This window comes from Ascaphus truei, chromosome 4 (genome assembly GCF_040206685.1).
Source record: "Ascaphus truei isolate aAscTru1 chromosome 4, aAscTru1.hap1, whole genome shotgun sequence".
Taxonomy (NCBI): Eukaryota; Metazoa; Chordata; class Amphibia; order Anura; family Ascaphidae; genus Ascaphus; species Ascaphus truei.
The window spans coordinates 131,346,679-131,374,033 of NC_134486.1; the positions used below are offsets into that span (position 1 = coordinate 131,346,679).

The 27,355-nt window shown below is 43.1% G+C and overlaps 1 protein-coding gene and 1 long non-coding RNA gene across 6 annotated transcripts in view; one reads left to right on the forward strand and one right to left on the reverse strand.

Annotated features, from left to right (window-relative positions):
• Window positions 1-27,355, reverse strand: part of EPM2A (EPM2A glucan phosphatase, laforin) — a 201,334-nt gene that overhangs the window by 150,721 nt on the left and 23,258 nt on the right. The window lies entirely within an intron of this gene.
• Window positions 12,106-26,274, forward strand: LOC142493101 (uncharacterized). The gene is made up of 4 exons (XR_012800978.1): window positions 12,106-12,348; window positions 15,378-15,540; window positions 24,546-24,631; window positions 26,190-26,274. It is a non-coding gene; the product is annotated as an uncharacterized LOC142493101 (long non-coding RNA).

Sequence of the window (27,355 nt, forward strand, 5' to 3'; positions counted from 1 at the left end):
CCATTTACCAGTGTGACAGAGTGCGTGCACTACCCTCTATCTATTTACACAGGATTGAAGCAGGGGGTCTCCGGAGCTGAACTCCATTAATGTCAGCCCCCAGGAATCCTTGCTTCCCGGAGATATTTACCTTTTGTAGAGGGTGCCGGTAGCTGCTCCCCTCGGTAATCAGGGTTTACATTATGACTGCATTTCAAAGCTCTCGCACCCAGTGGGCAAACAGGAAGCCATGACATCATCGGGTTCGGCTTCCTAATGACCCGCAATGATGCTGGAGCTTTAAACCCCAGCTAGCCAAGTCGGAGAGGCTACCTACACTCCTTACAGAGGTAAGTAACTCCAGCAGCAGGGAGTCCCCGGAGCTTAAATTGATGGGGTTCGGCTCAGAAGACCCCCTGCTTCAATCTTGTGTAAAAAAATGTTTTAAAGCGCTTGGATAGTTCCTTTAAAGTCTTGGACATCAAGGTATAACAAAGCCATAATAATTAATTATTTGGTTAAGACTAATCAGGAGTGTTTAATTATATGTTAATAATGGTAAAGTCAAGTAACGTATCTATGAAGACTCCCTGACAATTTTGTGACAATCAGAAAAGCATTATTTGGTCCTGTTAGATTACTCTTCATTATAACCAACAATAATTGCAAACTTGCCAAAATGGATGAGTGGCTCAGTGAGTAAAGACACTGACTGGCACTGAGTTTGGAGCAGAGGAACCTGGTTCAGTTCCCAGTGTCAGCTCCTTGTGACCTTGGGCAAGTCACTTTATTTCCCTGTGTCTCAGGCACTAAAAAATAGATTTGTGGAAAACAAAAATTGTGAGGCGCTACTTATGAAGGTGAATTATATAAATAAATAAAGATAATGTGATAAATTACAAGAGTGCTCAAATATAATAAAAAATGGCAAACTTTGCTGCTCAACCCTCTTGGGAGAAGATCCAGTTTCTCCTATCTTGAATGGTAAAGAGAAGCTTGTGGGGAGCGCAGGTGTCACCATATATGTAAGGAAAAAAATGATACAATAGTGTGGTATGTCTAAACAAACACAACAACCTAACCAGGAATTATGAATGGGGACTCACATTCTCCCAGTTGTAATACAGCATTTGAATAGCAATAGATGCAGTGGGTAGATTCAGCAATGTGCAGGGGGGTCTTGCTTGTAAACGCTTCCTGATGTCAGCAGGACAAACCCTCGGTGGAATTAAAGAAAGACAACTCTAGTGCAACATTGTATGTTCACTAATGATATGTTGAAAAAGGCAATTGATATTGCACTTACATGATCAACATGTGCTTAGACACATAAAAATCGATGCGCAGCATTAGTGTACTCCATCCACCCCACTCCCGAGGTCGCGTCACTTCCGGTCCGGCCCGTCGCGTCACTTCCGGTTTCGTCGGCGATCACAGAATGGATCCACACGGGTTCTAGGGCATGTATGGCACACTTCTGGACTGCTGCAGGTTCACTCAACGCGTTTCGCTGGCGTGGCAGCTTCGTCAGGAGTCCGATCTGTAGCTTAAGCTTCATTATCCATATATATATATACCCCTACTTGGTTCTAATTGGATGGTTGATTAATTCTCCGCTTCCTATTGGCTAAAATGGTGCTTGGTGATTGGCCAATGGGTGGGACTATCCGTGCATACTAATATCAATGTGTAATACATTAAAATAACATCGTTTTATTTAATACAAACATCTTAAAATCTTTATACACAAAATAAATAAATAAATAAAAGAATTATGACTACTACTCTAACTTCAAACTAACTAATACATAGAAGAACTAACTGGTAGGAAGCGGAGAATTAATCAACCATCCAATTAGAACCAAGTAGGGGTATATATATGGATAATGAAGCTTAAGCTACAGATCGGACTCCTGACGAAGCTGCCACGCCAGCGAAATGCGTTGAGTGAACCTGGAGCAGTCCAGAAGTGTGCCATACATGCTCTAGAACCCGTGTGATCGCCGACAAAACCGGAAGTGACGCGACGGGCCGGACCGGAAGTGACGCGACGCGACCTCGGGAGGTTGGTGGATGGAGTACACTAATGCTGCGCATCGATTTTTATGTGTCTAAGCACATGTTGATCATGTAAGTGCAATATCAATTGCCTTTTACAATATATCATTAGTGAACATACAATGTTGCACTAGAGTTGTCTTTCTTTCATTCCACCGCGGGTTTGTCCTGCTGACATCAGGGATCATTTGCAAGCAAGACCCCCCTGCACATTGCTGAATCTACCCACTGCATCTATTGCTATTCAAATGCTGTATTACAACTGGGAGAATGTGAGTCCCCATTCATGATTCCTGGTTAGGTTGTTGTGTTTGTTTAGACATACCACATTATTGTATCATTTTTTTCCTTACATATATGGTGACACCTGCGCTCCCCACAAGCTTCTCTTTACTAAAAAATAGATTGTAAGCTCCTCAGCGCAGGGACCTGTGCCTGCAAAATATTTTTGTAAAGCACTATGTAAAAACTAGCCGTGCTATTCAAGAACAAGCTTTAAAAAAAAACAAATGAGTAGCTGAGGAAGTCATCACATTGGAGTTGTTTTTGTCCCAGGTACATTTCTTTTAACCTCCTCAGGTAGGATCAGGCTTGGGAAGGTCCCTCATAATGTACTACTACTAACCTTAAAAAGGGCTATATACTGTATCAAGGTAGTGAAACACACTGTTTGGCCATACAGAAGACAGTCGGAGAGGCATTTTCATCCTTCATCTCAAAGTATCAAACTACTTTTCACTTCTGCACTTAATTGCGTCAGCTTGCAATTGATATTGAATGGTGGCTGCAGTGGAAGTGTGGAAGGAGTAACCCAATGCTCATATTATAATATATGGTCTGTCATTTTTCTTGGTGTTAAAAAAACTTGTCTGAGTTGGGGTAATCTCCTCCTATGATCTGGATCAAATATATGATGCTTGATTGACAAGTATTCTATATTTTCTGTAGAGCCATATTTGGCCGTGACTCTACATACAATTCTCTGATGATTAACAAGTAGCGTATTTGACTACAGTATGTGCTTTATTTTAAGCAAGCACTCCTCAGAAATCCTGTTAAATACCAAAAAACAATTATCTTGCTTGTTAACACTTACTGAATGTGATTCAAAAACTGTTATGCTGTCAATGTAAGAAATGTACTTTTATGTTCTTTAACTTGTGTCACTAGATGAAAAGCTATAGAATGCTCTCTAGAGATACTGTATATGATATCTTACTTCAATTTAATGGGTTTTATTAATTAATTCATATTTTTTTTACAGTGAAAAAAAAATCAAAGAAATGAATTATTTTTAAAAGAAAAAAAGAGGTGCAGTGGTACTTTTGGTTTGGCTGTTCTTGTTACCTGCAGTTAGCAGTTTTTAGAAATCAATATTAAAGACACCTGAAGCCTTTCTGTTGTTCTCTGTAATTCTACAGTGTTTAAAGGTAAAATGCTGACACCTACTGGACAAAAATGGCGTAAAAAACTGTTTTCTAACAATTCAATGAATTAACAGTCAAAGAACTGAGTGCATCTGCACATCTTTCAAACATCCCCCAGATCTCAAAGTAATTAAGATGCAGACAAGTGATGACATGCCATCGAGGACACGAAGTATACCACAGTTTTGGTTCCTATCCATTTTTTAATTGACTCCCTAGTTAGAGCTTTTGCCTGCTGATCTAAACACTGCAAGGCTGTACAGAATCAGAGGAACCCACTTATCGGTTCCATGTTGTGAAGCGGTTAGTGAAGGGAAGACAAAGAACACACAAGTATCTGCAGGCCTTTCCCAAGTCGTCCAAATCTGCCCCTATTCACTCCTTTTTCACATTATGCAATGCTTAAAACTGCAGGCACAGGATTCTGGGTAATGACATGCAAAAGAGTACACTGGGCATATTATTTTTGGCTATCTATCCAATTGTACATGAACTCCCGTTTAGAATTTATGTAGAATTGTATGTTTGCAGTGTAATTAGCAGCTAGACACCAGATCAAACCAGAAAAGCTTTAATTCAGCAAATAGGGCAAAACAACAAAATGTCCATATATCACAGGTACTTCAGGAGACTCTATCCTGATTGTAAGCGTAAAGCAGCTAGGTCCATAACCCTTTTGCTGCCCTTTGCGTGCTATTCCAGCTTGTTTCTAGGGGCGGGAACAGGAAAGGAAAAATGAAGCACTGGTTCCACTGAAGTAAAAATAAACACAGAGGTGCGTGCCCACAATAAAAGTTTTAATGGATCAAAAGCACAAAAACAGACCACCTACGCGTTTCGGGCTTATGGCCCTTTATCAAGGTGAATAGAAATACCCAAACGAGTGCTTTTAAATACCTGGTTTCAGCGCTGGCGTGACCAATCCGCCACCACTTCCTGGTTCCAGGAGAAGAGTGACGCAGGACGTGACGCGGGATGTGTGAGGTCAGCGCGCTCGGGACATATCAATAAAACAAACTTTATTTAAACAGAAAAAATTAACAAACTAACACTCCTTTGTATGAATGAAGAAACGTTACCCAGACATTAAAACATAATTAAAAACAAACATAAACAATGGATTAAACTCATCTCATGAGCAAAGGTGAACAATTGCTACATTCATAGATTAAGCAAATTCTATGTCTGCTAAAACCCACATTACAGAGTTCAATACGAATGACATATGTCAATCTGGAAAAATCTGTATATATATGTATATATACACGAACATAATAGAGGGCAATAATGTATTTCATGACATAAGGTAGTACAATAAATTGCCACTTAATTGACATGGGATGGTTTCCAGGTTGATTAAACATTGCCATTATTACCATGCAGATTAAACAAATAATTATTATTAAAAAACAATCATTATATCTTCCTACTGAATGGATATAGGCAAAGTATAAGACAATCCATGTTTTAACAAATGGTATGATTTCATTACTAAAAATAAGGCGTAGGTGATCTGTTTTTGTGCTTTTGATCCATTAAAACTTTTATTGTGGGAACGCACCTCTGTGTTTATTTTTACTTCAGTGGAACCAGTGCTTCGTTTTTCCTTTCCTGTTCCTGTTCATCTACAACAACGGAGGCACGGTACACCCCAGGAGAAGTGACATAGCAGGCTCTACAATACGTGAGTTATACCGTCAAGGGAGCCTTTCACTCTCCTCTTTCCAAAGCGGCTGCAAGGTTTGTGTTTTTACCCCATGCTATTACCATGATGCTGTACTAATGCTGGACACCGGCAGGTGTATACTGTCCTTACCTCATTGCATGTGGGACTTTATTTTCCAGTTACACATCCAACAGGTATATGGGTGTAATTCTATCTCCTAGCCTTATCTTTTGCCGCTTTTGGAGGGGTAATCCGCTGCACATTTAAGTCAATTATTGTCTGCTGTGATTTTGGTTTAGAGCACCATGCAACTTATTCTTTCCATATACTATTTCTAGGGGCGAATGGAACATAAGTGGAGCCGCATCCAATTTCGTTCATGCCACTGGTGGGATTAAGATCAATTCAGTTTACTAGACACAGGTGGTGCAGCCACACCCTTCTGCACTCTTCCTGAGCTCTCTATCTCATCTCTAAAATAGGGCTAGCCTAGCCTGGTTAATTAATCTTAAATGCAGAAGTGTTTTTACCATAGTAAAACTTTATTATACTATGATGTTCAATCTTTTCTCTTCTTCGCATGAGGATCTGTTGCGGAGAGAAGAACATCTACACACCCAGTGTGTTCCTCTATGGAGGATATTGCTGTGAGAGTATTTTTGACCCTGCTTTTTTTATATTCATGGACTTATTCACATTCACATATCTCTATACAGATTGCATTTAATAATATTTTCTGCATTTAAGTTCCTGTTTGTAACTTCCGGTTTGGAGACCGTCAGTATTAGCAGCACCTGGTTTGGAGACTTATTTTTTAATATCTAAATTCACATATTATTTTTGGTAGCCATTTTACTTGCCATCTTATGTCACTTAGATTGGTTTTAATAGAAGTATTTTAAGACTTACTTTTAATTGTGTTGTTTGGTTTGCGCTTTTTTTTGTTTTCTTCTTTGGTTAATTAATCTAGTGCAGGGGTGCGCAAACTACCTTGGCTGCGCCCCCCCCGCCCACCCCCATGCCTGCTCTGCCCCTGGGTTGTGCCCCAACCTTACCTTGAATGCGGCATCAATTGACACCACGGGGTCATGTGACATCACGTCACATGACCCCATGGCATAATTTGACGCCTGTCGACATGGAGACGTGGTAAGTGGGTTTACAGAGGCCTTGCGCTGAATAGCGCAGAGCCTCTGTAACCGCCTCTGTAACCGCCATGCCCCCTTAAAATCTGTCGTGCCCCCCAGTTTGCCCACCCCGGATCTAGTGCACTGAGCCGAGTACAGATGGAGCCAAATGTACTGTTTTGGTGCCGTGATCGCGTGCGGCCGTTGGACGACACCGCAGATGAGCGTGATCTCGGCCCCGAAAACAGAAAGCTGCCAGGGAGGATTAACTCTATGGGGTCGCTAGAGAAGCATGTGACCCAGCAGCGTTAATCCTGTTGGGCCATCAGGAAACCAATATTGACCTTTTAGATGAGCTGTGCGGCTGTCTCCATCCCTGTGTGCTGTCCCCAGCAGCTCTGAAGGTAAGGAGCTGCCGCCGGTTTGTCCTAGCCTCCTGCATGATGTAGATGCCTGAATATGGGTCTCTACATAATGACGAGGAGGCTAGAGGACCGTATTCAGTCATCTATGTCATCAAGGGGCCTGGACAGGATATTGAATTGATTTAACAGTGTATTTACACTCCGTTTCGTATATAGTATTGACACTGCTCTTTTTACCTTACTATGATTTAAATGTATTGTATTCAGGTGAGATATGTTTAATTATGTATAGTAACTATTGTTGTATCACAGGTAGCACAACGCTGTTAGGATAATTGTCTATCAACAGTTGCACTTGGGCTCTTGGCACCATTTTTCCAGCCCCCTCCCCCTTACATGTTTCTCTGGTGGGTATACTGTACAGTAGTTAGCACAGAGCTATCACTGCTTTCTATCTTGAAAAAGGTCCATATGGGGACCGAAATGTTAATTATTGCTTGTAATTATGTATATATATTTGAATAACTTTCTTCCCAAGTCCACTCGTGTGCCCAATTTCTATTTTTTTATTGTACAGTATAACTGTTCATACATCATAGCCGTCTTGAGAATGAGTGTTTTTAGTTTTTCAATTTTTGGACAGTTTGTTGCGAATGAGATTGTTACATGGAACATTTTGCAGTTTGATAGTTTATTAAACACATTTCTTTTCAAGTTGCAATAATGTGCGAGTTGAAGTGATATTCAGTATTTACATTTTTTTACTTCAAGACAGTGCTTGATCGCTGTGACAGACAACAGCCGCCTTTCTAGGCAACTTTGTTCCTTGTGCCTCGACTGTCGGTGGAAATTATGCTTATTTATCAGCTTGTATAGTACAACAGAATAGTGTGAGAATAAATTTGCCAAACATTACCGTTTTAACTGAAGTTTGAGAATTATAGGGCAATTTAATGACAAAAGCCAAAAATGTATGTTATTTGAAATGTTTTTTTGCCCGTGCTTCATTTCATGTTATGAATCTTTGTCCTATTAGGTTTAATCGCTCATCCAACAACGTAGTATAAAATATAGCGTTTCCCTAGTAATATATGGATATGTAGCCCCCCCTGTAGGAATACTTCTTTACTTAAGGGCCTTAGAGGGTTAATTGTATTGGTAGTTACTATTTTATTGTCTCTAGCCATCAAATCATGGATCAGGATGACAAGGCCGAACCTAGTCACACCCACCTTCTAGAAGGTGCCTAGTGATTTTGATCAAGTAATGTTACTTTGTAGAATCCAAACCACTCCCTTAGTAGTCATAGTGACTAGATACTTTGGAGTATATATAGTGGGGATGGAAAGTTCTAGTTCAGATCCCAGGAGGAGACCAAGATGGGGGATCTTAATGTAAATAGTGTAAGTCTTCTGAGACTGTAACTATGTGTGTTAGTATCAAGACCCCCTTTGTTATTTTCTGGTTTAGGGAAAGTGGCACTCCAAAATACTAGGGCCCCTATATATAGCCCTGAGGCTTGTCCCACCCACAAGAGGGAATGGACGGGTACTCCAAAAGAGGTTCCTTAAGCAAGGGCCTTGTAGTATCACCTTAGAATTACTAGGGGGTAGGAATCTCCTTGGTTCTGTCAGAACTGAGAGGGTGAATGCTTCATGCAAGAGGGCACCCTGCCTGAGGATTCCAGTGAGGTGGGAACAGCCATCATCCAGTCATTGAACTGCCACATACAGTGACAAAGGGAAATAATGTGCCTCTTTGGGGGATGTGGCATGAGTACCACACGGAAGAAGTTATATATGTGTTCCTGCAAATAAAGTAAAAGAAAGTTCCTGGCACCCCCTATATTTTCTTCTAATGCTTACCATACCAGCCATGCATGAATGCCAGCACCCTGAGAAACAAGGTAAATAGGAGACCCTGAGCACCACCTGCATTTTAACAACACCTGAATAGACATTGGATCACTTTTCCGTGATGTTGCAGCTTCCTATTGGCCTGAGACTTGGTAGCCATTATGTTTTTCCCAAGGAACCCTCAGGTTCCCATCGTGTGAAAATTAAAGGGGGGAGAGGAGGAGTTGGAGGAAATGTTCCGTTAAGGTCTTCAGGCTGCAAAACTGCAGCCAATTCAATTTATTTTTGTTTATTTGTATGGGAATCCTTTTTATTGATACATTTGGTGAAGTGTTCCTACTACAGGGAACTGACCTTGAAAATGACCCTTTTAGTGCAGCAGCAAAGATAGAGTACGTACGAGTCTTCTTTCACTCCATTGTCATCTCCTGCAGTGGTTAAACTGCAGACCAGGATTCTGGTAAGTGACGTGCCAAAGATCACCCAGAGGCCATGCCATTCTATCTTTATAATCATTCTTTTATATGAGACTCCATAGAGATTTTGCCTGATTGTACAGTAGCAGCTAGGTGTTGTGCACGATAACCTCCAGCTTCTCGCGAGGTTCCAGCGGCCAGACTAATGGCATATTGGAATAACACAGCGGGTGTTCCTGCTGTGTGAATCTTACCGGGCTTCACCTGTCTGACTAAATCAGTCACTCTACCTGCGCGCCTCTAACAGGTGATTGCAGGGATTTTATTTTATTTTAATCATATAGTATTGTAGCAGAGGGTCTCCGGAGCTGAACCGCATTGATTTCAGCCACGTGGACCCCCTGCTTCCCGAGATACAGGCCCCGGTATGGGGTGCCGGTATCCCCGCAATGTTAAAATCCTCTGCGTCACGTGACTGGGGGATTTAAATCCTGCAGGTGGAAACTGACACCCCATACTGGGACCTGTATCTCGCACTATTATCCATATCTGGATAATAGTAATTTTACTCATAGTGGCAGCTGTGCCAATCAAATTTTTTTGGGCATTTGTAATGGGGCTTTTTCTATGTAATACTATTTCGGGCCTGTTTTTTTTTTTTAGCTTGACCATTTATTGTTACAGTGTTAAAGCATGCCCATATTTATATGGGCATGCTTTAATAGTGTGCCAATCAATGGGTAGTGGGGGTAGTGGGCTATGGGTGGGCGGTTAGGCCTCCCGGGTGGGTAGTGGGTGGGTTAACCCCTTAATTACTATAGTGGTTTCTCACTAAGGTGATTAAGGGGTTAGGGGTCATTATATTGTATTTTTTTATTGTACTTGTACTGTTGCTGATAACGGAGGACAAGGACGGTGATGAGGATGAGGACAGCGTTCATCCTGGCAGGGGTAAGTGCAAGTTTTATTTACTTTATGCTGGCTGATGTTTTATTTAAAATGGGGAAATGCACTATTATCCATATCTGGATAATAGTATTTTGCCAATTACTATACTGAATGTGTTAGGGGGGTTGTTGGAGGTACAGGGGATGGGTTGTGTATTGGTACAGTGGGTAGTAGGTATTTTAATGTTTGTTGTGGGTAGAGGGATTGAGTGAAGAGGGTAGTGGGAGGGGTTCACCATTTCATTACCATAGTGGTTACTACCGCTAAGGTAATGAAGGAGTTAACCCCTCCCACAACCTGCCCGGTTGGATTTACCACCCACCCTTAGGCTATTACTTCCTTCACTCACCCCAAATAAACCTGGTAGTCTGCCTTAACCCCTTAATTGCCTTAGCGGTTAGCCGCTAATGTAATGAAGCTGCTTAAATGTTATTTTTATTAATAGTGTGCATGAGCAGGGGGTCCCCTGAGCTGAACCAAGTTGATTTCAGCCTCGGCGACCCCCTGCTTCCCGAGATACAGGGCCCTGTATCCCCACAATGTTAAAATCCTCTGCGTCACGTGACCAGAGTATTTTAACATTGCGGGGATACCGACACCCCATACCGGGGCCTGTATCTTTGGAAGCAGGGGGTTCCCGAGTCTGAAATCAATGTGGTTCAGCTCAGGAGACACCCTGCTCACGCACACTATTAACAAAAATAAAATGTAAGCAGCTTCATTACCTTAGCGGCTAACTGCTACGGTAATGATTTTTTCTTTGGGGTGGGGTGTTTGATACTAGTGTGTGGGAGCAGGGGGTCTTCCGAGCTGAACAGAGTTGATTTCAGTCTCGGGGACCCCCTACTTCCCGAGTTAAAGGCCCCATTAAGGTGTGCCGGTATCCCTGTGTTTAAATCCCCCAATCACGTGGCCTGTGACGCGGGAGAGTTAAAACATGGCTGGGATACCCGCACCCCATATCGGGGCCAGTAACTCGTGAAGTAGGTGGTCCCCTCACCATGTGAGTGTATTTCAATTATTCTTTCTTATATAAAAGTGCCATATCAGTCTATGCTATGTTTGGTTTCTACTTACCTTATGAAGATTTCGTCTACACATGTTCCTTGATCTGAAGCATTGCTGAGAAAGATATTTGTGAGTAAAATTCCTAGCGGGATTGGGAAGATTTAACCCTTTAAAGATCAAAACATATTGCACTATTGGATATATGTTTTTTCTTTTTTATATGCACTGGTTATGAAGGCACTGGAAATGTTAATGCAAATATAATTCCTTGGAGATGAATAATTCATTCTCTAGTTCAGCGCTCAGAGGTAACCTTTTGGAGAGGTTTACATTCAGAAGAAATATAATTTCAACAACTCATAAGAAATTGGCATTATCATCGGTCTTTACCTTTATTAAAAAATGTTACTTTAAACCTAATAAAAAAAACTATTTTAGAATGTATGTTGAGATTTTTCGCTCTTGTTTTGTAACGTGTATAATGCTGTTGTTTCTGAATGGCTGAAAAGCACAAGTGTTCGGCAATAAAATAAACTGGTAATTGAAAATAAATACAGTTGATTTTACTGCAATAAGCAGTAGATACAGATGTTAAGTTGAAAAAAAAATGAATGTTTAATTTTACAAAAGAAAAATAAATAATAAAAAATAGTCAGGACATCTAAGAAAAGAAGGACATATCGACAGGCAGCTGTGTGCTTGCAAAATATGTTATACATTCATGCTGCAAGTTATATCAATAACGTTATTCATCAGAAACTGTCCTTGCAATGAGTGTTGAACAAGAAATAAAAATGTAGCCATTTAGAGTCACATCCAAACGTAACGCTTAAATGGTCTATCCCACTTAGTAAACAGTGAGCATTATATTTGAGTGGATTAATTACCATTCATAGGTGATGACGAATATATGTACGTTATGATATAGCTGGCCACCTGTTCAGGTGACTCTGACTCCACCCTATACTCAGGAGAAGTATTAGAAGCTGACATAATAGAGATTTAGGAAGCAGCAATAAGGAACAACTGGTTATTTAACCATTAAACCAAATTAAAATGATACCTCCATGTTTTTAATATGCTCCTCTAATGAGCATAGAGCAGGAAATCTGCCTCTAGGGACCGCTTGGCCCCACAATGAGGAGGTGTGAGGGAGGGCCATGGCTGTATGGCACCAAAACGACACTTATGATGCGCCGACCACATATCCGGTGGACACGTAAGTCTCACAGCACAAGGACCGGCCAAGAATCATCTCACGACTCCTGATGAAACCGGTGAGCTGGTGAAACGCGTAGAGTGGAAATTGCATCACTGTGTAGGACGCTGAACACAATGTTGTCTGTTCTCCTGGCCATCATCCAGGGATTCAACCCGGATGTGCATGAGCCGAGACGAGATGCAAGCACAGCTGAGGAGAGGAGCGTTGAGAACGTCAGGGATCCTAGCCGGCTGCACTCGTTTTATGTTCACATATGCTTTTATTACTTGACACTATGTGAGTGCATCATCTTTATTCATCTATAGATAAATTATTTTATATCAGTCTGCACTAAAAGTGTGCATATCACGGCTGTATTCTTTGCAACAACAGTGGCAACATATACTACTAGTGCTTAATTCACACCAGAAACGATTCATTATCTGCAACACTCAAAACTGTTTGCTGCAGACTCTGGGTACATCTATGTATTATTATGTTGGCTTATGACATTACCCGTTTACCGTTACACAGTACTATCTATGTGATGTTTTGAATAGAGCATCTAATTTCCGGTAGTGTGTACATCACGGCGGTGTCCTTTGCAATAGCAGTGGAAACAGATACTGCTAGTGGTTAATACACACAGCCAGCAAACAAGATTTTGGGGCTCTATGATACATAAAAACCACTCTACTGCTACATGTGTATGACTATACGGGCACACAATTGTATAACATAACATTCTGAGTATATACAATGTCCCAACTACCTATATAAAGACACATTGCTGGATCTCTCTTTACAAACAAAAGAGCCAATTAAAGGCTAGCTACACCCTTGTTAAAGGGGATCCAAGACAGCACCTGTTGCAACATTGTTTGTGAATCTATCACTTATACAGGAGTAGCTGTCTCTGATACAAACATAAGCCCTCTCAGCAGTTTTCATACTATATACCTATAGGTCTGGATGACTGGATACTGCAAAAATATAGCTTGATCTCCAATACTTATTTGGTATCAATATCCACTATAGCCACGTTTATATGGGGATTTTTAATATTGCATCTGTGTTTTTAAAGTCAATTAAGACGTAATAAAATTTTATTGTTTTTGACTTCTACGGTGATTCTGATAGCACTAATTGTTGGACAACCCTTTATGTCCATAATTAAATACTATACAGGTTTAGAGTGCTGTATATAGAGGGTTACCTTTCTGATCAAATCTCTTTTTTGATCAACACTGTTAATATTATTATAAGTGTAGCAGGGTATCCCCTGGCTACTATTCTTCCCAATGGGCTGGCAGTAAACCCTGGTATTTACAGGCTTGCCAGTAGTTGGTATGGGGTTTTCCCCTTCACCTTTTGTACTGCACATGAGTGACAGCAGAGGGTGGCACATCCTGTTGTAGCTGGGACAACAGGGTGCCCGCCTTCTGGCTGTACTTAAGGGCAGGGCCGCTATAAATTTGGAGGTTGTTCCTTTCCCTGAGTAAGGTCACATATCTGGGAGCCTGAGATTGGGGCCTACCCATTTGCTCTTCCCTGCGGGGAAGGGAGGGAGGTGGGGAAGAGCAGGGAGGGAGGTGGGGAAGAGCTAGGACGGCTGCAGGTGCCCTTGGCCTGTAGTGACGGTCCAGGGACCATCTCCAGTGATAGCTATGAGCCAAGAGACTGTAACCGGCAGACGACTGCTGCGTAGCTGTGTATTACTGCAAAGACTGTAGTAATAAACCTTTCCTGTTCGCAATATACCACCGGCCTGGTGTGTGATCTAACTGGGGGAAGAGTACAGATTCTACCGTGGGAGATCACCTCCATATTACCTGGCGCCTACGGCAGATGGAGGCGTGGCACTGCTAAGTATTATCTGGGGTACGGACCCCAGAAGCATGTTCCTGTGTCCCAAAGTCATCGCGGATGACTCAGTCCTCTTGTTACCAGCAGGTATGCACCACGTACACCCTGTAATGGCCCCAACTGCGATTGGGGGGAGGGGGGATACCGATACATAAGAACTGCACTTTATTTTGGTTTAGGTGCCATTTTTGATAACACTATTTTTCACATAGGCTAACAAGGATTAGTGAATCTGGGCCTTTGGTCACAGACAAAATTGTACTGAAGAAATTTGAGGGGAAATTAAATCCTGCCTTGGGGAGTTGACTTGCAAACACTTCTTGAACTCATAGCTTATGCTTCATGGGGCCAGATCTACAGAGCTCCGTTAAGTGACAACGCAAGATTAACCTAAGTTAATGCCTTAACGTGCACCTTCAAAGGCCAATAACTTTATGTTAAGTCCTGTTTTCACCCGTAAACAGCATTGTGTTAGCTATAACGGCCATTAGTGATAATTTCTCAGGTATCTCAAGTGTGTTTACAGGTTCTCGCTCTTCGTGATGTATACCGGAAAGACTACCCTCTTTAAAGCAGAAATCCCACTGAAAATGTATATATGCAATTATTATTTTTAACAGGAATTACAATTGGAGGTGGTCCCCCCTGCTCCAACGTTATCAATATACAGTACAGTACTTACTCGTCAAGTTAGCAGCATTACTTCCTGGGATTTAAATGGCCGTCCAATAGGAATCCGCAATGGACATCTTTGAACGGCAATTTAGTTTCCCCTCCATAGACACCAGTAACTTCCACTCAGAAACCACAGTGGAGAACCTGGAGCTAAAATTAATGCTGTTCAACTCCGGAGGAAACCTTGGTTCTAACACTTTAAAAAACATTTTTTTTTTTTTTAAAACATGCAGCTGGAATTGCTTCTTTAAGAGGCAGTGAGTCGGGAGGCAGTGCGGCGGCAGGTGATGTGGGAGCGGCGCTCGTGCGGGGCTCGCAGCGCTCACAGCGCGACCCCTCCTTACCTCCGAGTGCCCCCGCTGCCGTGAGATGGCTCCCTCATCTCTCCCAACCTGCTCCCACTGTGCGGGGGTGCCCCCCTCGTTCCCGATGGACCAACACCGCCCCGCGGACTCTTGGTGCTCTGGTGGCCCCCTCTAGTCCCGGGCGCGCGCGCTCCGACTTTACAGAGCGCGCGCCGGCAAGTATAATTTATTCACTGCACTAGCAGTGAAACCACGCCCCCAATTCTCACACAGGCTGCTACTTAACCCTAAAGCTCCCCACCTGGCTGCCTATCATAGGAACCAATCCAGGACAGCTCCTCGTGTTCCTCCAGGACTGCCTCCGTTCCCTATTGGTCAGCCGCAATATATAGTACCTGTCTTGCCTCTCTCACATTGCTCGACATAGTCTCTACTTGCGGATGTCTATTCTGGCTCTCCCTTTGCTCTTCATTTATTCAGGTTGCGACCCAGCTTCGGGACTTCCCTCTCTGGCTCTGGACCCCGCCTCCCACTTGACCTTGCTGCTTCTCTCGTCCCTCGACCACAGCTTGGACCTCGACCTCCTGGATCTTCTCTCTCCCTGACCTGGGCTAACGGCAACGACTACATCTCTTCCTTATCGGTACCGGCAAGTATTTCTACACCTATTCCCACCTGGCCTGGCAATGCCAAAATACCACACTCCGGACACGCTCCTTCTGCTGCGGGTCCGTGCACATATACATCCCCACCTCAGTATAAGGGACGAGTCTGGTCTGCGTGCAGCACCAGCGTAACAGAGGTGTGGTGGCGTGCTGTAGGGTGTGAGGGGTGGCGGGTTTAGGTTAGACGCGGAGGCCGGGTGTGGGTGGTGTGACTGTAATGCCCTACTGTGACGTCTGGCCACCCCGCAGGCCAATGAGAGGGGGCACAAATACACACACAAACATTATTTCAGTCATATACTGATGATACCCATCAAGGTTGAAACATGTCTGTGAGTGTGTTTACTGGCTTTGCATCTCCCAAGCCCTTGCTTAAAAGCTGTGTCTAAAGCAGCATGCATTGGCTAAGGGTTGCTCATGTAATGTGAGCTTGAGATAAAAGGTAGCACTGTGTGCTCATTTGCATGTAATTTCCCAGAATCCCTTGCTGCAGTGGAAGTGCTGTGTGCTGGGTGATAATTGTGAAAGACAGGGTTGCAGACCTGTCTAAGGCCGGGGCCATAGAGGCTTGATCAGAGCGGAGGCGCGCTGACGCTGAGGCTCGCCTGCTGAAGTCTGCGTGATTGCATGGACTTGCAGGCGAGCCAGCGTGCGCGAAGGGAGCCGAGGAGGAGGTGGTTGGAGTCGGGGCAGTGACGTCACTGAGCCAATCGCCTGCGACGCACTGACGTCAACGTCACGGCACCGACGTCACGGCGCCGTGACATTGACGCTGCTTCAGGCTGATTGGATGTTTTCAGCCGACAGCGCGCTGAAAAAGAGCTTGGCTGTTGGCTGAAAATTCCAAAGCCTCAGCACGCCTGCGGACGCTCGCGTGAGCCCCCTCTCAAGGCATCCTCATTGAGGATGCAGGGGCTCAGCGCTGAGCGTCTGCACGGCTCAGCGCAGCCTGTCCTTCTATGGACTCGGCCTAAGACATGCAAATGAATATTTACAGTTGCTTTATGCTTTACTGTGGAGGGTTTTTGTCACTTTTTTTTACCCACCATAACCTATATATATATATATATATATATATATATATATATATATATATATATATATACAAACAGTGGTCTGGCATTAAAAGAAGTTTTATTGAAAGGTGCCCTTAATAAGGTGTGTTTTTAGGTAAGTGTGGAAGCCCTGTACACTAAACACTTTTGTAAAAAGTTTGACGTTCGAAAAAGTTTGTCCAAATTTCTAAAAATGTTTTCATAATTCTTTGTAAATCCAAAATCAAAATCAATCAAGTTCTGGCAAAACCAAAACGCAAAAAAAATAGTTTTAGAACAAAACCAAAACACCAGTGGGTGGCTCCACCCTTAACTTATACACAATTTTAAAACCTACAACCCACTAAAGTGGCCAAGGGGGTAGGTAGTGTACTTTTATGTTTTATATTAACGCCTTTGTAGCCTTTTTTGGTGACCCGTGGGCTATTAAGGGGTTAATATTTACTGTAATGTATTTTCATTTCTATTTTGTATTGTATTGTATGTCTTTATTTATATAGCGCCATTAATGTACATAGCGCTTCACAGTAGTAATACATGTGGTAATCGAATAAATAACAGATAATATAAATAACAGATCATGGGAATAAGTGCTTTAGACAAACATAACATTAAGGAAGAGGAGTCCCTGCCCCGAGGAGCTTACAATCTAATTGGTAGGTAGGGAGAACGTACAGAGACAGTAGGAGGGAGTTCTGGTAAGTGCGTCTGCAGGGGGCCAAGCTTTATGTATCATGTGTTCAGAATGTTCACAGTGCTATTCGTATGCTTCTTTAAGCAAGTGGGTCTTAAGGTGGGTCTTAAAGGTGGATAGAGAGGGTGCTAGTCGGGTACTGAGGGGAAGGGCATTCCAGAGGTGTGGGGCAGTCAGTGAAAAAGGTTTAAGGCGGGAGAGGGCTTTAGATAAAAAGGGGGTAGAAAGAAGACATCCTTGAGCAGAACGCAAGAGTCGGGATGGTGCATAGCGAGAAATTAGGGCTGAGATGTAAGGAGGGGCAGAAGTGTGTAAAGCTTTAAAAGTGAGGAGAAGAATGGAGTGTGAGATGCGGGATTTGATTGGAAGCCAGGAGAGGGATTTCAGGAGGGGAGATGCTGAGACAGATCTAGGAAAGAGTAGAGTGATTCTGGCAGCAGCATTTAGGATAGATTGTAAGGGAGACAGGTGAGAGGCAGGAAGGCCGGACAGCAGGAGGTTACAGTAATCAAGACGGGAGAGAATGAGGGCCTGAGTCAGAGTTTTAGCAGTCGAGCAACAGAGGAAAGGGCGTATCTTTGTTATATTGCGGAGGAAAAAGTGACAAATTTTAGAAATGTTTTGAATGTGAGGGGCGAATGTGAGAGAGGAGTCGAGTGTGACCCCTAGGCAGCGTGCTTGGGCTACTGGGTGGATGATCGTAGTTCCAACAGTAATGTGGAAGGAGGTAGTAGGGCCAGGTTTGGGAGGAAGTATGAGGAGCTCTGTTTTAGCCATGTTGAGTTTAAGGCGACGGAGGGCCATCCAGGATGATATAGCAGAGAGACATTCAGAAACTTTGGTCTGTATAGCAGGTGTAAGGTCAGGTGTTGAAAAGTATATTTGTGTGTCGTCAGCATAGAGGTGATATTTAAACCCAAAAGATGTTATTAGGTCACCTAGAGAGAGAGTGTACAGAGAAAAGAGAAGAGGTCCCAGGACAGAGCCCTGGGGTACCCCCACAGAGAGATCAATAGAGGGGGAGGAGGTGTTAGCAGAAGAGACACTGAAAGTACGATGGGAGAGGTAGGATGAGATCCAGGATAGAGCTTTGTTCCGAATACCAAGAGTATGGAGAATGTGAAGGAGAAGAGGGTGGTCCACGGTGTCAAATGCTGCAGAGAGGTCGAGTAATATGAGCAGAGTGTAATGACCTCTGTCTTTGGCAGCATGGAGGTCGTCAGTTATTTTAGTGAGGGCTGTTTCCGTGGAGTGAGCAGTGCGGAAGCCAGATTGTAGAGGGTCTAGGAGAGAATAGGTGTTGAGAAAATGGAGCAAGCGAGAGAATACAAGACGTTCAAGGAGTTTAGAGGCAAAAGGCAGGAGGGAGACAGGTCGATAGTTAGAAAGACAGCTAGGGTCAAGCTTGGTGTTTTTGAGTAATGGTATGACTGTTGCATGTTTGAAGGAGGATGGAAAGGTTCCAGAGCAGAGGGAGGAGTTAAAAATGTGTGTGAGCGTAGGGATTATAGTAGGAGCAAGAGGTTTTAGGAAATGGGAGGGAATGGGGTCAAGAGGGCAAGTGGTAGAGGGAGAAGTGGCGATCAACAGCGACACATCCTCCTCTGAGACAGTGGAAAAAGAGTCAAGGAAGGAAGGAGGAGAGTTAGGAAGAGGTGTAGGATGGGAAGAAGAAACAGAGGGGATGTTCTGACGTATGGATTCCACCTTTTCCTTAAAATAGTCAGCAAAGTCCTGAGCGGAGATGGAGGAAGGAGAGGCAGCTGAGGGTGGTTTGAGTAGAGTATCAAAGACAGAGAACAGTCGGCGTGGGTTAGACTTGTGCATGTTGATTAGTGCAGAAAAGTAGGCTTGTTTAGCTTGCGAGAGGGCAGAGTTGAAACAGGATAGCATAAATTTGTAGTGAAGGAAGTCTGCGAGAGTGTGAGACTTCCTCCAGAGGCGTTCAGAGGAACGAGTGGAGGAACGCAGCATGCGTGTGTGGGAATTTAGCCAGGGTCTAGGGTTAGAAGGGCGAGTGCGGCAGAGAGAAAGTGGGGCATGTAGATCAAGAGAGGAGGACAAGACAGAGTTGTAGTTCCTGACCAGGTTGTCGGGGTCTGTAGCAGAGCTGAGAGAGGAGAGGGAGGAGCGTAAAGTGGACTCAAAGTCAGGTAAGTGAATAGAGCGCAGGTTTCTGCAGAACCGGGGTGTAGATGGAGGTGGAGAAGGGGAGAAGCGAGATAGAGAGAATGAGATGAGATGATGGTCAGAGAGAGGAAAAGGGGAAATGGAGAAATCGGAGAGAGAGAAGTTCTTAGTGAAAACCAGGTCTAAGTAGTGGCCATCCTTGTGGGTGCTGGCTGCAGTCCACTGTTGAAGGCCAAAAGAAGAGGTTAGAGAAAGAAAGCGGGAAGCCCAAGGGGGAGAGGGGTCATCAATGTGGCAATTGAAGTCCCCAAGGAGAAGAACAGGGGAGTCTGAGGAGAGGAAGAAAGAGAGCCAGGATTCAAAGTGAGAGAGAAAGGCAGAAGGGGGATGAGTAGAGGTAGGTGGGCGATAGATGACCGCCACATGAACAGGGAGAGGAGAGAAAATCTTGACAGTGTGAGCCTCAAAGGAGGGAAAAGCAAGAGAGGGAGGAATAGGAAGAGTTCGGTAACGACAGAGAGAGGAGAGCAGGAGGCACACGCCTCCACCCCTGCCATCAGTGCGCGGAGTGTGGGAGAAGGAAAGGCCACCATAGGAGAGGGCAGCTTCCATTTCTATTATCTATTATCTATTATCTATTTCAGGTTGGTTTAGTTTATCTTGCCTATATGTATATTGCCCAATACATACATTGGAAAAACAGGGCTAATGCCAGCCTTGAGTTGGTGATACATTTTTTTACAAATAGGTTTGAAACATGGAGTCTCCAGAGCTGAACCCCATTCATTTCAGCCCTGGGACCCCCTGCTTCCTGAGATATACACATTTGTAGGTGCGGCTGGTATCTCTCTGCAGTTTAAATGTCCGGGTCACAGCCCCCTATTAGGCCACATTGGAATGTGAGATAGGGGGAGGAGTCTAAGAGTGGGGCAATGATAGAGAAGGAGAAAAGTGAGGAAGGGGAGTGAGAGAGAAGAGTGAGTGGTGTGAGTGAGTGTTTGGGGGGAAATTTGAAGGGACATGTTTCAAGAGAAAAAATAAACAACCAATTAAGTTCTCATAAAATATAATTAGATTTATTTAAATTTGACAAAAATAAGCCAATATTACTATAAAAAAATTTTTTTATAAACCGTGCATCAATACATACTGTATAAAAAGTCAACAAACAATGCATAGAAAAGATATATGAAAAAATAGATCTACAATTTAAAAAGATATACCAAACTGACACTTGATATTTTGGGCAAAAAAGCAGCCATTTATACATATTCTTAATACATGGCTGTTTGGCCTGAACCAGCGAGTCTGTTTTTGCCTAGAAACCTGATCCATGATTTCTTCTATTATAATATTATTGGCTTAAGTTTGTCCAATTTAAATCAATTTAATTATATTTATATATGAGAGCCTAATTGGTTGTTTATTTTTTCTCTTAACATGTCCCTTCAAATTTCTATAGTATTGCACAGTGACATTGGGAGAATGCCACTTGGATAATGTACCATTTATTTATGTTTTACTTTTTCTAATTTTTGCAAGTTTATTGCGTTTTATTTATACTGAGATGTTAGCATTGTATAGTCTTTATTTTCAACTTACTGTAGCTATTGCATCAACTACAATGAAATTGACCAAAGCAGCCAGTCCAAGGATGACTCAAAGTCCCGTATTTGACCCAAGGGTCACCAGTTGAAAAGAGTTAGAGAGTTACAGCATGATACAGATACAAGTTGGCATCTGTCATGATAATATCATGAGATATGTATTTCAAGCCATCTGGTGCTTCAGGGGTTAATGAAGGTACAAGTTGGGGTTAAAAATACAATGTATGGGGTTTATGTCTTGTCAGGGGTCTATGCTGGTTTTCAAAGGAAACTTAATTGGGGGACCTATCATGTATGGCCCACTAAAAGTACCAAATGGGTTGCATGGAGCTGATAGAGTCTCAAGATAAGGGTAGTTGTTCCACCAGAGATGGGAATAAAATATGGCTTTTTTTTGACAACTTTATAAATAAGAGCCTTTTAGAGCTAGCTTCAAAGACATTCTCTGGAGGGTTCTGCAATGTTCAGGGGGCATGGCTAAGAAAGTATTCAACTAGATATCCATTTGTCGCTCAAATTTAGGATTAAGACAGTCGTAATTAGTTTCGTTGATACCGTGATGAGCACCCAAATCTGTTAATGTAGCCCACATGTGTGTAAGTATTACAGAAGAAAAGTTATGAGTGTGGTTATATATTGAGGCAGGATCTAAACGTCGTTTGTAAGGTTTTTTTTTCTCTGTCACAAAACTGTCAGTCTCTGAGCTGATTTACAATGGGGTGGGCTTATGTTGTTTCAATGGGAAAGAGATGGGATATAAGTCTTAGCAAGAATTATGAAAATCAGATTTCAAAAGAGGTGTGTTTAGACCAAACACGTGATATCTCATCTTCCTGCGTCAGTGACCTCTCTGGGAGAAAACCTATGGCATTTCAATAATGTACTGTATAGGTATTTCTATTTTATGTTTTATCCTGACGTCACTGTTACACAGCGCAGTTGCACTCCTCGCTCCGCTTTTTTCTCCACGGGTCCCGCCTCTGGTCTCCGCCCCCGTGTTGGCGCGCGCGATGACGGTGCGTGACCGGTTTGCCTACGTGTTGCGCAAGGTGCACGCACATTCTGATGCAGTAGCTATTGGCTGAGTAATAGGACACACTTGCATGATCCAGCAGCCTATCCTGTACCGCACTCCTGCTTCCTGGTTGTTTCCCATTGGTGGGAGGTCGTATAAATATGCTCTCAGAGCTCCCAGTCATTGCCGAGCATAACCTCTGTTTGTGTGACGCTGCACTCATCACCTAGTTCCTGTCTGCCTGAACTCTGCTGCCTGACCCTGCCTGAATACTACTCTGTGATACTCTCCTGCATTGACCTTGGCTTTGGATACAACTACACTACTCTCTCCTGCACTGACCCTGGCTTTGGAACCACGACAACGCTACTCTCTCCTGCACTGACCCTGGCTTTGGAACCACGACAACGCTGCTCTCTCCTGCACTGACCCTGGCTTGGCTCCATGACTACTCTACGCTCTCCAACCCTGACCCTGGCTACGTACCCCAACGATCCGCTGCTCTATACTCTGAGATCCGGCAAGTACCTCAATTACGCTGTCTTCTGTTACCCTGATCCGGCCTGCATGACTATCCTACACTCTAGACGTGCCCTCGCGGTTGTGGTTGGCGTTCTATACAATTCCCTACCCCAGCCCCGCGGTCGCGCCTCGTTTGTGGTGAGCTACAGCACGAGTTACACTTGCACAGGTTGGAAGGTGAATTGGCTAGAGTAGCCGTGTGTATTAACCCTGTTTGCATAGCTAAGTCACGTGCCCACTTATTTCTTTTATTGTTTTATAAAAAAAAAATTACCAGGAAGTAATACATTGAGAGTTACAGTAGAAGAGATCCGAAGATTCCAGCGGTGCACAGCTTGTAGAAATGGGAGACCAGCAAGGTGTAGGTTAAAAATAAAGATTTATTGAAAAAACATGTGGTATGGGGGACACACTCTGACGCGTTTTGGACCTGCGTGGTCCTTAATCATAGAGCTGATTCGCGTCTGCATTAGCCCCTGTCTTATACTGTAAACCCCTCCCACCCATGCGTCATCGCGCTGTGTATTTTGGCGCGAAAATCGCCGGTAAAGAGCCTCATTGGATGATGGTCTATGCCTATCAGCTGAGTGTGCGCGCGTGTTGGAAGGTGTCGTGCATGCTAATTAGCCATGCGCCATATCCCTCTGACAACACACGCTGTCACGTTACTAAGTGACCGCAATAAACACTAGCTACAAACTTCCCTGCATACTCCTATGTGCGCTATTGACTCTCATGGGTTAAATCACTCCCCCTTACGTCATAGCGCTGCGTGTGTAAGCGCAACCACGATCAGTGAGGGACCTCATTGGTTCCTTGTCTATCCCTATCTGATGGCTGCTCGTGTGGATTGAGTACTGGCTAGTATAATGAAAGGCCGTGCGCAACCTCCTTGGGTATCACAGGCCATATCACATCTAAGCAACTCCCAAGGATAACCATAATCATGGTTCATGATCATAATCATAATCAAACTGTGCACCGCTGGAATCTTCGGATCTCTTCTACTGTAACATTGCACACCAAGCGTGGATGCACGCATCAAGGGGAACAGCCATATGTGAGTATTGCATGTCTCTCCTCGGTGAGACTTGATGACCGGTAACAGTGCAGCAACACAAGGGTCATGTAGTGCGCAATCCTACAAAGTAACGGTACGTTAACCCTTATTCATGTTCTTTGTTATATGTGATAACATCATTGTGGATTTATGCACAAAGCACTGGGTCCAATACATAGTTATGGTCATAGGCTGATTCCTCTACAATCTAAGGACTTTATTATCTACTGAAGTTCTGAACGAGATTGAGCACTGTTTTTGGGACTTATGCCCCATAACTATATACATTGAGAGTTACCTCTTGTTTTCAAGTATGTCCTGGGCATAGAGTTATGATGACAAATAATAATTATGTGCTGTTTGTGACTCATTTGAGGGACCTTTGCGAAGGTGAAGCGTGGGACAGCTTGCAAACTGTGTATTAAATTAACACACACTTTCCCAGCATGCTCAAACCCCAACACCCACCACATCATATATATACCAAAGGGCTTAATTAAATAACAAATATATATTGAGTGCGCGCGGTTTCAAAAATCAAAATATGTCCCAAAGTGTGCTAAAAAGAGATGCCCCTTGGCTCCCTGTCCAGTCTTGCTTAGTTAGCCGAGATTGGCCCCATTTCTCCAGTTTACTGGCTCCTTCCCAGTCGGAGTCGCCTACTCCGATACAGGAGAAGCCCGGGAACTCTTTCCCTTCTCTGCTGAAATATTTCCCAGTAGACACCGGGTTGCAAAATCTCAGAAGCAAAGATGCTGTGACAAACAGGACTGGTTAAAAAAATCTGTGACTATGTAATAATACAGATATGCATGTCACAAGTAATGACTAGGAATGATCAGAAGGAGTGAAAGACAGGGTCTGGAGATTTACCCAAGCTGTCTTTCTGATTTTTGCCAGAGGCAGAGGGAAGACCCAATCCTTGATGGACAGTATGAAAAGGTGGTTAAAATGAATGACAATGTATTGGATGCCCAGGTGTGAAGGTATTTCCTCATTTCAAAATGTTAAAAGATATTCTATATAGGGTGAACAAGCATATACAAACAGGGGAGGTCACCAGGCAAATCTTGGTCTCTAAGGTGTTTGTTAACGCTGTGTTCACCCCAGTCCATACTCTCCCTTGGGGTGGTCACCTCGGTAGAGACAAAACCTATGGACGTATTTCATCACATTCCTATTGACTAGGGAGGCATAATGATATCGCCAAGTTATGTTAGGTATGTCCTGAATGCAGACAATAGTGATGAGTGAAATAGCTCAATTGTAATCTTGGCTCCTATGTGCAATATGGAAAATAGCTGAAGCGCTCAAATGCTCAAAAAGAAAGAAAAAATAAAAATAAAAAAATAAAAAAAAAAAGAACGCTGCGACGTTCGAAATGCATTGGATGGGTCTTTTGCCACATTAAAGTGCCCTTTTAATCATTTTTTTGTTCTGGTTTCTTCCTGCTCCGTTTGTGCTGGTGCGCTTTTTGGTCTCCCTTCTCCTATGTGCAGCCTACTCACAGGATTTCAGTGTTAATCGGGCAACATCAGATAGCTTGGATGAGTAGGACGGCCCAGAGAAGAACAGACGAAGTGCAGAGTGACTGCCCATCCCAGAAGCCAAACCGGAAGTGACGCGATGCTCTGGAGACCGCGACGGAGTAGAGCCCCAGGGAGTGATCGGGAGGCAGATAGCCGAATGCGGAAGTATCTCCAGAATACACCAGATGCTCAACGGAGGCGGGGAGGAGTGAGCCACGGCATGAGTCGATCTCATATTGTCACATTAGTGATTCATGCTGATTTTATATCATTTTATTGTAAGTGTGCATTTTTGAATTTGATATAAATTTACCTTTTATACGATTGATCTGCAATATGGGTATATCTTCTATTTTTGCATCCTATCATCTCGTTGGAATTAGAGAATAACACCACGTCGAACTCAGAAGATTACATATGATCCAAGCTATCTGATGTTGCCCGATTAACACTGAAATCCTGCACATAGGAGCCAAGATTACAATTGAGCTATTTCACTCATCACTAGATCGCTGTGTCTTGTTGTTTTGTCTCCCTTCATGCTCCCCGTGGGTTGTGAGAAAGCATTTCTACCATTTGGGGACCAGTGAAGACAGGCCCTGCCAGAAGGGTTCGAGCAGGGAGTTACAACCTTTATTTATTTATTTAACACGTCATTTGCACATTCATTTATCACTATCAACACTATCGGTTGGTTAAATTAATTGTCACTTTATTGTTAGTGATCAGTTTCCGTGTTTAGCGCCTTTGTCACTATCACTATATCACAGGTATCTCATGAATGACAGCTAACCAGCCAGAAGGGACAAAAACAGCCCCCTTGATTCCTCTACCCTTAGTCTCAGCCCCTTTGAGAGAGTTGGGGTAGACCTGGTTGAACCTTTAGGACCCTCTGCAAAGGGTTTATTCTGGTGAAAGTCGACTATGCCACCAGATACACAAAAAGATGCACAAAGCGCACTGGGGTAAAAAAGGATATATTATAGAAGTAAAATCAAAGTAATTCCTCTTACAGCGTACAAATACTTCCAACAAATTGTGTCAAGCTGGACCGCTTAGGAGTTCCACTATCCTGAAGTGTAGCACAAAGTCTTCCTCTCTGCAGGGTGAGTTAGCAGCCATTGAGACAAATGCTCCCGCGCGCTGGGAGCAGCAGCTGTTCCGCGTCTCACCGCCTCTCTTCCTCCCGCTTCCGGGTCTGCGCTGTAGACACAGTGATGTGTGCAGACCTCCGGATTACCAGTGCAAGGTAAGTGTTAGAAAATTCTCATGCATGGCCAATAATGGTGTAAATAACACCTAGGTCAACTTCATACAGGAATATAGGCAACTCCAAAAGACAGTCTCACAGGTGGACACTCAGTAGTAAACCCACTACTAGTGTCACTCAATACAGAGCTTCGTCAGGTGGCATAGAGTTTACTACCAAATCAGTCATTAAATAGGCCTCTGGTACCCGCCCATAGGTTAATTGCAAGGCAACATAAGGAAGGATTAACCCCTTAGTGGAATATCCAAGGATGAAAAAAGGTGGGGGAGGTGCTGTAAGCTTAAAAACATAATCAAGAAAATCAAAAATATATGTATATATGTCCATATAGGCATATGTATGTACTGTATGTCCATATACACATACAACATATATTTAATACACTAATGTATTAATTAAATAACAATAATAGGAAAATGTATAAAATAAAATGACCAGATTCACTGGTAAATAATATATTGAATGACTGATAAGGCTGCAACAGTAACAAAAAATATACATGACAATACAGTACAAATAACAACAATAACATAAACGTAAAAAATGTTTGCCAATGCCTCTCCCACTCAGGATGAGAGTTCGAATCTCTCCACATAGATTAACAATCTACATAAATTTATGGAGAAAGAGATTCGGTCCTGGTGGGATATGGCATTATTACAGTAGAGGAATATATTGATTGTAACCGTATCCCTAGAGGTTTAAGGATTCTTAAATCTTCTACCTATGGTTTGGCGAATAAGGAATTTGTTAATGAATGGGATAAGGTCTTAGATCATTGTTCATAAAAGTGTTAATGAAATTATTAATTCTAGAAAGAAAAAAGGAACTGAATGAGTTGGATACGAAAATTAATCTTATTAAGAATGAGATTTTACAGATACCTTGCTTAGATGAACTACCCCAACTCT